This window comes from Mus musculus, chromosome 8 (genome assembly GCF_000001635.26).
Source record: "Mus musculus strain C57BL/6J chromosome 8, GRCm38.p6 C57BL/6J".
Lineage (NCBI taxonomy): Eukaryota > Metazoa > Chordata > Mammalia > Rodentia > Muridae > Mus > Mus musculus.
In genome coordinates this window covers 23,371,217-23,385,283 of record NC_000074.6, presented here as the reverse complement: position 1 = coordinate 23,385,283, position 14,067 = coordinate 23,371,217, and positions in this window count along the sequence as shown.

Sequence of the window (14,067 nt, the reverse complement as noted above, 5' to 3'; positions counted from 1 at the left end):
GGGGTTCGGGGTGGGTGGAACACATCAAGTCCCATCCATAGCTGATGAGCACTTGGAGATTGAAGGCTGCTGAGAGTGAGTCAGCTTCTTCAAGGACCCATTCTCCAGTAGCTGGCTCTACACCATCGCAGGCGCCCGCCGCACTTAGTGGGTTAAAAAAAAAAAGTGCATGAAATGGGGCAAGAATGGTGGCGAAGGCGGGGGGTGGGGGGTGGGGGGGGGTGGTGGGGGGGGGGAATGCCAAGCATGGTGGAGTGCTTGAGATCCCAGCACTGGGAGGCAGAGACAGGTGGGTGGTTCCTGCCCCGCCCACCTAACTCACATCACAAGTGCTCAGCCAGTAGAAGATCCTTTCTCTGCTAGTCTTCTACAGCCATCTCTTTGTGGAACAACAAAAACGACAAACTGTTGCACTGCACCAAAGTTTCCTAGCAGGCCTAACCCCATCACTACTGGATCTATAAGCAGCCTCCGCGTAGCCCTGACTGCCCCCTCCCCCTCCCCCTGGCTGCCCCACCCCCACCCTCGCTCTGCCACTGAGCTCCTCTTCCAGCCTAATTCGGTTTTTTTTTTTCTTCTAGATAGATGGAGCAAAGAGCTAGCAAATATTATTTATGACTTTGTGATAAATAAGCCTTTTACAGGAGTGATTCCAGGAGCTCTGGTGAATTTCAAGGATGACTTTCAGCAAGTTTCAAAGGTCGGGTCAGCCTGGGATAGTAAGCCCATAGTATTTGCCACGCCGTTCATCTGTTTCGAATTATTGGTCTTACCCACTTTCAGCCGCCTCTCAATGGACTAGCTGTACTTTAGCTAGCTCTCTGGCTGTATTTTTATTTCCATAGTGAGAACGGGCTTTAATAATTATTTGTGCTGGACTGGACAGTGGGAAGAGTAAAAAGACCATAATCAAACTCGAGCCCCTGAAGATGTGCAAGGCAAGATGGTTCCACCCGCCCGGCCCCCATTCCACCCATCCCCCACACACAGAGCACCTTCTCCAGCAGACCAGAGAGGGCACAATACAGAGCCTGGCCACACAGGGGCAGGTCATAAAGGGCAAAGCATTCCCAGAAAGCCAGGAAGTCCCGTGCTTGGCTCAGCCTTTCTCTGTGCATGCACACATGGCTGACCCTGTGCAGATACTACCAACGTAGACGCTGAGGAGCAGGGACCCCCCATTTCACTCAATTCCACATGCTCAGCCTCTAACACCGCCTAAGACACCCCCAATGAATGACTTACGCACAGAATTGAATACGCTTGAGTTGACTTGAGCTGAATCAAAAGCCAAAGGGCATGATCTTCTGCTTTAAGCGTGGCGTTGTTCCGCTATAGTTTTCCCCTTCTCTGTTTTCTTGCTTTTGTGGTCGATGACTTGTGTTTTGTCCGGGAACTTGGATTCAATCTGGATGCGCCCCAAGAACGTTTAACTTAAACATTGGCCCAGATTTGTTCACCCTCTCGGGAAATCACTCAAGGAGAATAGGACGCATTCTGCCCAGTCCTTTCTAAGGTGGGTGTAGCCCTGGCTTTCCAAGCGAGTTCTTTTCAGGTGAGTACTGCAGAAATGTTATGCTGGTTATTTGTTTAAGTCAGAGTCTATTTAAAGATACAGTTGGACTTTTAAAGATCTGTACGTTACCTTCTTGTCCTATATGAATCTTTGACACTAGGTTTGCTCAAGGAAAGTTCATCTCTTCTTCAGTCTTCCTTCAGAAGGGAGGACAGTAGGCAGGCTATTCTCAGCCTCCTTCCTCAGGCAGAGACCCGGAAAATCCAGCCTCCTCCACTGCAGATCCCAATGGGAGCTGAGTTCCAAAGAAGAGGTTTAAAATGGAAGAAAGACATGACTCAAATCAACAGTCCCCAAAGAGGACATAAAATGACAAAGAGGGACCCAAGCAGCGGGGTGCTGAGATTTCTGACTCCAGAGGTGAAGTTCTTTCACATTGTCTTTCCACACACTAGCTCCCATTCGAAGTCTGCTCATTCTGTCTGTAAAGGAGGTCATGAGGAATCCGTCAGGTATCCTAAGGAAGGGTGTCATTCTCCTGGGAAAGAGGACACAAGTTCCCCAGTATTCCAAGGCTGTGGAGCCAGGCTGCAAGTCCAAGCTGAGTTGCTGAGCAATTTGGCTTGCCTTCTGGGAAACCGGTGCTATTTTAGTCTTTGCTTGAGTCTACTGTTGATAGGTAACACCTTGGTTTCTCCATCCTCTCCTGACAAACTCTCCTTTCTTATGGATTTTGAAGACATCATCCTCATTATCCTAATTGACTAATGATGTATAAGAAGCCCATCTAGAACCTGGTGGTTTAAAACAACAGTGTGTGCTGTGCCTGCTGGCAGTGAGACACACCTTTAATCCCAGTACTCAGTAGCAGATGCAGGCAGATCTCTGGTTTCAAAGTGAACCTGGTCAAAGAATGAGTTCCAGGACAGCCAAGACTATACAGAGAAACCCTGTCTCAAAAAACAAAACAAAACAAAACAAAACAAAACAAAATCAGGGCTGGAGAGATGGCTCAGCAGTTAAGACCACTGACTGCTCTTCAAAGGTCCTGAATTCAAATCCCAGCAACCACATGGTGGCTCACAACCATCTTTAATGAGATCTGATGCCCTCTTCAGGGGTGTCTGAAAACAGCCACAGTGTACTTACATATAATAAATAAATAAATAAATAAATAAACAAACAAAAACAAAAACAAAATCAACACAAAACAACAACAACAAAACAAAAACAAAAAAACCAATGAGATATGAGATCTTCTATGTCTGTTCTCCAATCTGTTCTGGGTTAAGATCTCTTGTGGATTTTAACCATGTCGATAGAGGCAAAAGCTTAGACCACATTGGCATAGTGACTACAAACAAGTTGTCTGCTGTCAACCAAATTTCTCTCTCTCTCTCTCTCTCTCTCTCTCTCCCTCTCTCTCTCTCTCTCTCTCACATTGGAGCATCTCAAGAAGTCACAAAACTGCTAATACCTATTCTTCAAAGTCCCTAAAAATCATCTTCACTCTTTTTGGTCAGGCAAAACATGAGAGCTAACATATATTCAAAGGAGATCATACCTCCTCTGGATGGGTAGGAGGTATACATATAAGGGTGGGTGGTACTCAACAGCAGCCATGATGTTTGGAGACTATGACTTCATGTTATACCTTGCTTTTTCATTTCTAAATGAAATCACTCTAAAACTATTTTATTCATTTCTAATGAGAAGCTGCCTCCACACCCCTCCCCCCCTTCCTTCCTGTGGTGGTTTGAATTAGGATGACCTCCATAGGCCACATATTTGAGTGTTTAGTTACGAGGCTGTGGAGCTATTTGAAAGGATTAGAAGGATTGGGAGGTGTGGCATTACTAGTAGGTGTGTCACTGTGGGTGGGTTTGAGGTTTCTAAAGCCCACTCAGGTCCAGGCTCTCTCTCTCTCTCTCTCTCTCTCTCTCTCTCTCTCTCTCTCTCTCTCTCTCTCTCTTCCTGATGTCTGTGGATCAGGATGTAGAACTATTAACTACTTCTTCAGCACCATGTCTGCTTATGTACCACAATGCTCCCTGCCATGATGATAATGGACTAAATCTCTGAACTGTAAGCCAGCCCAAAATAAAAGCTCTCTTGTATTAAAGTTGTCTCAATCATGGTGTTTCTTCACAGCAATAAGACACTGTCTAAGACACTTCTACTCAGAATAACCCTAACTAACATCAAGAAGGATTGACAGCTTTCTTTTCCCTTTTTCTTTTTTATTAATCTATTTTTATATTCATGTTACATCCTAGCCACACATATCCCACTGCCTCTCCTACCAGTCCCAACTTTACAAACCCCTCTCTGCATTACTCTCTGCCCTTCTCCTAGAAGAAGCCCCCCATGGGTGTCTGCCCACCCAGGGACATCAAGTCAAAAAAGAACTAAGTGCATCTTCTCTCACTGAGGCCTGAGCAGTCGGTCCTGCTAGGGAAAGGGGAACCAATGACAGGCAACAGTCAGAGACAGCCCCTGCTGCAATTCTTAGGGAACCCACATGAAGACCAAGCTGCACATCTGCTACAAGTGTGTAGGGGGCCTAGGTCTTGGTAAAACCAATGAACTGAGAATTTAGAGAATGGCTCCATGCAGCCACTGAGAAGCTTCTCTTCTCTTCTCTTCTCTTCTCTTCTCTTCTCTTCTCTTCTCTTCTCTTCTCTTCTCTTCTCTTCTCTCCTCTCCTCTCCTCTCCTCTCCTCTCCTCTCCTCTCCTCTCCTCTCCTTTCCTTTTTCTTCCTTTTTCCTTTTCTTTTTTGTTTGCCTGTTTTGGTTGTGTGGTTTGAGTTTGTTTTGTATTGTTTTGGTTTTTGCTTTTGGAGTTTTATAAACAGTTGATAGAAATCCATAGAACCCAACATGAACATGTTATATATATATATATATATATATATATATATAACATCAATACAGATGTGTGAAGGTTGTTTCTAGCTATATAAAGCCACACATCAATTAAAGAAGCCAGAGAGGTAGAGGCTGTGCTGTTTGTATTTAAATGTCTCTAAATTTTGTTTTTAAATGTCTTCTAGGAAGTTTAGGGGAATGGGTCTACAAGAGGTACCTCATACTTTCTCACTCTTCAGAGACTGGCAATCTCTGGGGCTTATAGGTTCTCAACTGGAAAGGGAGCTGATTCTCTTACCCAATCATCTTTAGGTCTCTTCAAGCCCCAATAGTTGTCAGTAATAAACCAAAGTCAGAAAAAAGCTGACAGAGACATCCTTTATGGGCAGGCTATCCTGAGGGTGGGGGTGGATCCAAAGTGTAACTGTACCTGTAATCCTTGCGGGAGGCCTAGGCTGGATCCCCAGCATCTCATCAGAAAGAGGCAATCGGGTGCACCCAGTCCCCAGCTACTTGCAGTGCCTTGGTGGTCCATAGCCACATTCTTGCCTGAGCCCAATGCAGGCCACCAGGGCACCAGTTTGCAAAAGGCCCACTCTTCTCTGAAGCAAGCCTCCAATGAGTAAGTGGGAGCAAGCTGGGCTTCGGCTCTGGAGGCCTCCCTCCCCCTTAGACCCAATCATTAGATCAGAAAGGGGGAGGGGCAGGAACAGAAGGAGAGGAGGGGAGGGGAAAAGAAAGAAAAAAAGGAACAACAACAACAAAAAAAAAGAGACAGCCTAGCCCTGCGTTCCTTTGGGACGGAAAAATCCATTCAGAGTTCTCAGAAAGTAGGGTCAGGCATGTCTTGTGACCTGAGACCCCAGAGTCCTCTGTTCCCCATAATTATCTAATACAGCACTCTCCCTGCCAAATACAATGAAACAATTTGTCACTTCAATTATCTGTCAGTCACCACCAAGGCTTTTCAGCAGCCCAGCACATGTGCTCGGAGAGTCTGTCAGCGAGGCTGTCTCGCCAGACCCATAACCATGGAAAATGGAACCTTTGTTGATGCTGCTCTCAGAGAAGGAAGCCCATTCAGTCTCCCTCCACTGCCCCCTCGTCTCTAAATGCCTTGGGACAGCCTCCTTCCTCCTCTGAGTCTTGAGTGACTGGCCACAGGCTTTGCATGAGGTAGCAGAAGAAATACATTACTCTTAACGGGCTCTTTTCCTTCGGTTTCTACAATTCTGTGTGTAGGATAAGGATCACTCTGAGTGTTACCTACCACCCCAAGCGAGACGTGGAGGGAAGTGTGGATGCTCAGGATGGCCCAGGGCTGTTTGCATAGACCCTATTCAGATCAGTCCCAAGGTGCTTTCTCAGCTCCCACTGCCCAGGGCTACTCTACCTGAGTTAGGCTGCCTCTGGAGGAGATACAGGGGTTGTTTGCTTTAAAGAAAGAAAAAGGAAGGAAGGAAAAGAGGAAGGAAGGAAGGAAGGAAGGAAGGAAGGAAGGAAGGAAGGAAGGAAGGAAGGGAGGGAGGACAGGAGGGTGGGAGGAAGGAAGGAAGGAAGGAAGGAAGGAAGGAAGGAAGGAAGGAAGGAAATCTTGGTTGCTACTTGAGGGGTGTCTAAAGGCTCCTGAATGGAAATACAGCCTCCCTTACTTGTGAAGGGACACAGACTTCCTCCATGTGTGGGTCACAGGGGCTCCTAACATGGGTGATACTGGAGAGTCCCTCTGTAGAGGAGATATAGACTCTCTGTTGCCAGTCATTGTTACTTTTCCCACTCTTTGTCCCCCTGGTTTCACCCTCTATCACTAGATAGGAGAAAGAAAAGGAGAGAGGAGAGAGAGAGACCCTGAATCTAATTTCTTTCTTCTTGTTTCTTCTTTGAGCACAGCTACTAACAAACTGCAACCAACATCCCTGAACAACCAACAACCACACCTTTCGGGGCCCTAGCATTTATATACCCTCTGAAAAGTTCTCAGAGTTCCAAACGTCACACACTTGCAGAAACTCTCAGCAGCTGGCAAAGCCACGCCTCTGCCAGAGCACAAGGCAAATCATAGTCAACTGCTGGGGACAGTCGGAAGTAGCTCCATACCCCCACACCTGGGAATACACGAAAGCACATTCTTATAGTTATATTACTCGGTGTTTTTTAAAAAACCAAAATTCCAAAATTGTCACTACACACTCATGTTGGGGGAAAACCATGTGAAAGCAGCACTTTCTATATCTGGGTGACAGGGCCCTCCAACATGGGAGGAGACAAGGACTGACCCCCTCCTTGTGAGGGTATGGAAATTCCTTCAATGTGTGGGGATGGAGACTCCCTCCATGTGCAAGGATGGCAGAACCCCTTGTTGGAGGACAAGGACCTCCTCTGTGCTAGGAAACAGGACCTCCTACATAGGAGGATGAAGCACGCATCCATTTGTAGAGTCAGAACGTCCTCCATTTGTAGAGATAAAGACCTCCTACTGGGGATAAGGAGGGCAGAGACCTCCTTGGTGGAGGGAGACATGGACCTCTGTTCCTTGGGAAGATAGGATTGCCTCTGTATGTGGGTTAGATTTGCCATGCTGTGACAAATCCTGAGAAAAGTCAACATAGGAAGGAGATACTTACTCTGGTTCAACTTCAGTCCATGGTAACTGGTTCCATGTTTCTGGGCCTGTTACCATGGTAACATGGTAGCCCCCTTCATGGCAGAAGGATGTCAGTTTGTGTCATTGTCAACTGGACATAAACCTAGACCTAACTGGGAAGTAGAACTCTCAGCTAACGAATTGGCTTCACCAGACTGGCCTGTAGACACATCTCTGGGACTTTATAAAAATTTCACTTTATTACATTATGTGTATGACTATTTTTGCCTACATGTGTATCTACATACCATAAATATGCCTGGTTCACACCTGGGCCTCTGGGAAGCTACAAGAGGGTAATGGATCCCCTAGGACTAGAGTTACACATGTGTGAGCCACCATGTGAGTGCTGGGAATCAAGCCTTTGGAAAAGCATGAAATGGGGGCATTTTCTCAATTGCTAATTAATATGAGAGCCAAGCCCACTGTGAGCAGTGCTATCCTTAGGCAACTGAGCCTGGGTTATATAAGGTAGATAGTCAATCCAGAAGACACAGGTCAGTAAATTACATTCCTCCATGGTTTCGGCATCATGTCCTATGTCCCAGTTCTTGCCTTCAGTTCTCCCTTGGCTTCTCTGGATAATTGATTGGTCCTTATAAACCAAATGTAATGGTTTGAATATGCTTGGCCCAAGGAGTGGCACTGTTGGGAGGTGTGGCCTTGTTAGAGTAGGTGTGGCCTTGTGGGTGTGGGCTTTAAGACCCTTATCCTAGCTGCCTGGAAGCTAGTATCCTGCTAACAGCCTTCAGATGAAGATGTAGAACTTTCAGCTCCTCCTGAACCACGCCTGCCTGAATGCTGCCATGCTCCTACCTTAATAATAATGGCCTGAACCTCTGAACCTGCAAGCCAGCCCCAAATACATGTTGTCCTTATAAGTTGCCTTGGTCACGGTGTCTGCTCATAGCAGTAAAACCCTAACTAAGACACCAAATAAATTCCTTCCTCCCCAAGTTGCATCTGGTGATGGTGTTTATCACAGTGACAGAAAACAAACTAAAACAGAGTGTGGTGGGAGAGGTGCATCTCATGATGACTAAGAGGCAGTAGGGAGGAAGGGAGCCTTGGATAAAGCTATACTCTAAGGGGCTTGCTCCTAATAATGAGGACAGGAGATGGAAGGTGAGCAGGCAGTTCAAAGATAGGAACCTCAAATCTGTATCCTTGGCCAGAAGCCAGAAGTGTTCTTGGTCCTGTCCTGGCTAGAGGCCAGAAAGACCAGAAGTATTTGAGATACTGTGATGGCTATTCCCGGTTGTCAACTTGACTGTATCTGGAAGGAACTACAATACAGATATAGAGAGCACACCTGTGATTCAGATCTTGAAGCTGAAAGACTCAGGCTTTTGATCTGGATCTTGAGACACAGTGGCCATGAAAAGCTTAGGCCCAGGCAAAGTGGTATATGCCTTTAATCTCAGGAGACTGAGGCAAGCAGATCTCTAAGTTCAAAGCCAGTCTGGGTCAGAGCAAATTCCAAATAAAGAACAGTTTATGTCCAGGCGTGGTGGTACACATCTTTAATCTGGGCCCTACCTTCTGCTGGAGGCCTACATAAGGACAGTGGAAGAAGGACATAAGGACATTGCTCTCTCTTCTGGCCACTCCCCGAAGAAAGGCGCAACGTGGGCCAAGGCAATTAGAGCTGTGCGGGGGCCACAGCCAGTGGAGCTGTCGAATCCCAGCAAGCCCAGCACAGTTGAAAAACATTTCCCCAGAAAAAACCCTCGCAGCCACACTCTGTCCTCTTCTCAAAAACATATTTAGATAGTCCCAGCATTCCACTCCATGATCAATGTCTTGGCGAAGCCCAGAGAAGACACTCCAGTGGCACCAAGCCTGATTAACGGCTGCAGTTAGTTCAGGGATCACAAACTATCTGTCAAGATCTTCCAACCAGAAGGAAAAGCGAAAGAGGGAGCAGAGAAGACGGGGTCCGGCCTTGGAAAGAGCGCCGCTGTCTCTCTGATGTCCTGGGATCTAGGGGATTTTTGCTTTGCGTCCAACCTGAATGCCTTCATGTTGCTTTTCACTCCCCTCGACTCTACTCCACTGAGCTTTCTCTATCTTCAATCATAAAATGTCCAAAACTTGGACTATGCACTATTTCTCTCGGGTAACCCCATAGAATAAATATTTTGTATGCGGTTTTTCAGTAACCAGGAGGTGAACTAAAGGGAACAGCGCAGATGCAGATCCACCCCGTCCTCAGTCCTCATCCCTGTCCCATACCTGTAGCCCCGCCCCCTGCCCTCAGAAGCCAGGAGGAGAGCTGGTGAGACTGCGACACAAATCTGCTTCCAAGGCAGCAATGTACAGTTTTAAAGCGAGTACAACCTCGTAGAACTCAGTTTAAGCCATTGTAAACTATTTGTACATTGATATTAGTAAGCATTGCTTAAAAAGGTGATTATCCAGTGATAGCTGTTCACCTATAAACAATTTATCCAGAAACCCAGCTTGGTTTGCTGAAGCTGGTTCTGGGGTTCTGGTGACCATCCTGAGAACAGAAAAAAAAAAAAAAAAACCCACAAAACACAAAAAACAAAAAAACTGTAGAGTAACAAAGCAAATCGGTTTAAGCAGCAGCAATACCCAGTTTAAAAACATGGGTCACCAGACTCAGCGAAAACAAGCTATTTAAACTACTACTAATCCAAGCTCGCAAGTGTGGCTGAAGAAACGCTATTCAGGGGGACTTGTTACAGCACAGGTCCTTCAAATCACCACAACCCTTGTCCGTGAACGAGCAGCTGAACAATGTACTGGGACTCAGAAGCGAAGGACATGCATTAGATAGCAGGGGCCACGGTGACTTTACTGAAGGGAGTTTAGTTTCCCAGAAAGTGAAAGGAAAACAAAAAATAATAGTTGAAGAGAGCTGGAGGCAGAACCTGGGGTTAAATTACCAGCTCTGGACAAAAAGAAAACGTTGAAACAAACTATCAACTCAGTTTCCAAGTTGAGAGTTCAGACGACAGTTAAAAAACCCGACATCTCAAAGGCGGGCTTGAGGCAGTTGTGGTAGAAGAGAGGGCAGGTGGCAGGTAGAAAGCGGACTTCCTAATCAGTGGCCTGAGTCTTGCAAGCACTTTCTAACCTATAGGTTGAGATATGACATTTTCAAATTTCAATTCGCAGAACTTTAGCGGGGGGGGGGGGGGGGGGGATCAGTTGCAGTTTGTCTCCAGAATCACCCCTAAATTCTATCAAAGATAATCATAGGGAAACAAATTTCATTACCAAAAAATACTCAATCCCATTAATTTTGGCCAACTCAGTTGTTCTTGTTTCTTTCTTGCTTTCTTTTTTCTTTATTTTCTTTTATTTTTTTTTTTTAAGAAATTCTTATCAAAGTTTGATTTTGCTGAATTTCCTGGAGGAATCTCAGACATGGTCTCTCAGGGCTATGAAGGCAAACGGAGGGCTCACTTGGTCTGGTGGGTATTTGCCCTAGCAACAGTGCAGATCAGAAGGAATTACTTCACCAGAAGGACCAGTGGGTCTGGGTGGGTTTTCTTTGTAAGGTTCCCCAAATATCCCGTTTCCTGAGCCTGCAGGTAAATGGCACACCTCCGTTCATAACTGAGTACCCTCCAACCTGATTTCTTGGGGGAGGGGAACACAGTTTCAGAAAGCCAGTCTTATGTCTTTAAAGCTGTCTGGTTAAATCTGACAATACGACACAATACAACAACCCACAGGCTTGATGATGGAACCAGTGATCACAATCATGCATAGATTCTTATTGAACCTACCTAAATAACTATATAGCCATAAGATTAAGGATACTCATGACTAATGTTCAAATTCTAGAGGGATCAAGAAAGGGGGGGAAATAACATATTTTAACTCTGGGACAAAAGAATGTATATTTTCAACCAAGCTACTGTAAGCTCTGTTTAAAAGTAAACAGTTTCCTTCAATCTGGTAAACACTCAGAGAAGCGGCGATGTTTCCAAATGAATCATGAAAACATTGTGTCTGCAAGCCCATTCGGGCTCATTTAGTTACTTCTTGTGTACTTTATCCCAGGAGTTCAGGAGACTCATCTCTGTCACTAAAGTTCTAGAAATTCTTCCCCGGTCCAAGGTTGTGTCTTAAAGTCGCCAGAACCTGCTCTTCTTGTCAAGGATCTTGCTCTGAGTCTCCTTGGAGACACAGCTCTGGGATGACAGCTCCGTGAAAAGAGAAATGGCTTCTGTGAAGACATCGCCACAAAGCAACAAATGAGGCAAAGTCCCAGCACTTAGTGGCTCCGGACACTTATCTTGAAAATGATGCAATTCAGAGGGACATTTTCTTGTTCCTGTGTATGTGACACACTTCCACATCACTAACACTGTCATCCAGAGCACTCAGCTATGAGATATCGCCACCATTCAGAAACATCCTATCAATAAGATACCGATAACTACAGCTTGCAGAGGCTCTGTCATCATTAACACAGGATGGAACCTCGCTGTCATTAATTTAGCATGGGAGAAAAACCTCAAAAGTTTGAAATGGGGTTTCATCAAGGTGAGAGAAATATCTTTTGAGGATTCCCAGAAGCCCAACAAGAATACCTAATTAAAAGTTAAAAGTATTTTATTTAGAATTTAACTTGGGAAAGTTTGTCCAAAACATCAAAGGTTTGAAGACTACATCCATTTCAGACTGAGTATGGCAAAGTGTCTCACTCACTGCACATTGTCTGGCTGTGGGTCTCTGCATCTGTTCTTATCCACTGTAGTAGGAAGCTTCCCTGACGGTGGACGAGGGAGGCACTGGTTTATGGGTAAAGCATAATGTCATTAAGAGTCATTGTATGGGACTGGAGAGATGGCTCAGCGGTTAAGAGCACCAACTGCTCTTCCAGAGGTCCTGAGTTCAATTCCCAGCAACCACATGATGGTTCACAATCATCTGTAATGGGATCTGATGCCCTCTTCTGGTGTGTCTGAAGTGTAAAAAAAAGAGTCATTGTATGGCTATATTCTTTTAGCAGACTAGTAATGTTTGGTTTTTTTCTAGGTCTCTTGCCTATCCACTCTTAGACTCTTGTCCACCTAAGCCATGTTGTGGATGGGTAGAATGCAAAGCAAGAGTGGGCTCTCCCTAGGAAGAGGAAATAGAATATATAGTTATGGACAGAGAAGTGGAAGGGCAGTCATCCTGTTCATAAATCCAGTCGGAGAGTGTAGTGGCTATTCCTGGTTGTCAACTTGACAATATTTGGAATGAACTACAATCCGGAATTGGAAGGCTCACCAGTGACCCTTATCTGGAGGCTTGGAGATCCTTATCTGGATCTTGGTTTGAAGATCTTGAGCCATAGTGGCTATGGATTCCAGAAGATTGAATCTCCGAGTTAAGGAACACACCTTTAATCTGGGCTATGCCTTTCATCTGGGATTAAAGGTGTGGTGGAACACACCTTTAATCTGGGCTACACCTTTTGCTGGAGACAATATAAGGACATTGGAAGAAGGGAGTCTAGCTCTTGCTCTTGCTCCTACGCCTGCTTGCTGCGTGAGACTGAGTAACTGCTAGATCCTTGGACTTCCATTCACAGCTGCGACTGAACCATTGTAAGGAATTGGGCTGCCGACTGTAAGTCATCAATAAATTCCTTTACTATTTAGAAATTATCCATAAGTTCTGTGACTCTAGAGAACCCTGACTAATACAGAAGTTGGTACCAGGAGTGGTTCTAGAGTAACAGAAGTACAAGGATGAATCTTTTAAAATTCTGGAATTGGCTTGTTGATCCACCAGCACTTTCAACTATTGAAACCTCTCCAGATTCTCTCCCTCCTGGGAGCTCAGAGAATTTTGAAGACCCATGGTTGAAACTATATTCCGAACTTAAAGAAGCTAATGCCCTTGATTTTCTTAATGAATTAGGTGATTCAGTGCACAAAGCTTTCTACAAGATGGGGAAAAAATCGAAAAATGATTTTACTGGCTGGCTGCTCTTAGTATCTGTGGAAAAAATGATGAATGAAAGGAAGGAGTTGTGTGATAAAATCGAAAGGCTCCAGACACAAGTAAACGATCTAAAAGTTGCTAAGTGTGTCCTTGAGGAGAATCTTCTCTCTTGTAGCAATAGAGCTCAAGTTGCAGAAAATCAAACAGAAACTCTCATTGTAAGGTTGGCTGAACTACAGAGAAAATTCAAGTCTCAGCCTCAGAGTGTGTCGACAGTTAAAGTAAGGGCTCTAATTGGCAAAGAATGGGATCCTACAACATGGGACGGGGATGTGTGGGAAGACCATGTTGAAGCTGAGAATTTTGAATCTTCAGATTCTCAAGGGTTTGCCCCACCTGAGGAAGTAGTACCCTCAGCCCCACCCCTTGAAATAATGCCTTCCCCACATGAGGAAATTAATTTTGCAGAGTCTGATAAACCAGCAATGACTTTCACTACTGATGTTTCTCAAGGCCCACCAATAGTTTCTTCTAGACCTGTGACCAGACTCAAAGCAAAACAGGCTCCTAGAGGGGAGGTAGAAAGTGTAGTCCATGAGGAAATTCGCTACACTACTAAGGAGCTTAATGAGTTTGCTAATTCATTCAAGCAGAAACCTGGTGAATATGTGTGGGAATGGATTTTAAGGGTGTGGGATAAGGGTGGAAGGAACATAAGACTAGAGCAGGCTGAGTTTATTGACATGGGTCCTCTGAGTAGAGATTCTAGGTTTAATACGGAAGCTCGCATAGTTAAAAAAGGTGTCAAAAGTTTGTTTGAATGGTTGGCTGAGGTGTTTATCAAAAGATGGCCTACTGGAAATGACTTGGAGATGCCTGATATTCCGTGGCTTAGTGTTGATGAAGGGATTTTAAGACTTAGGGAAATTGCAATGCTAGAGTGGATATATTGTGTAAAGCATAATTGTCCACAATGGGAAGGTCCAGAAGATATGCCTTTCACCAGCTCTATAAGACGCAAATTGGTGAGAGGGGCACCAGCACATTTGAAGGGTTTTGTTCTTTCCCTTTTCCTTGTGCCAGATCTTAGCATTGGAGATGCTTCTGCTCAATTAGATGAATT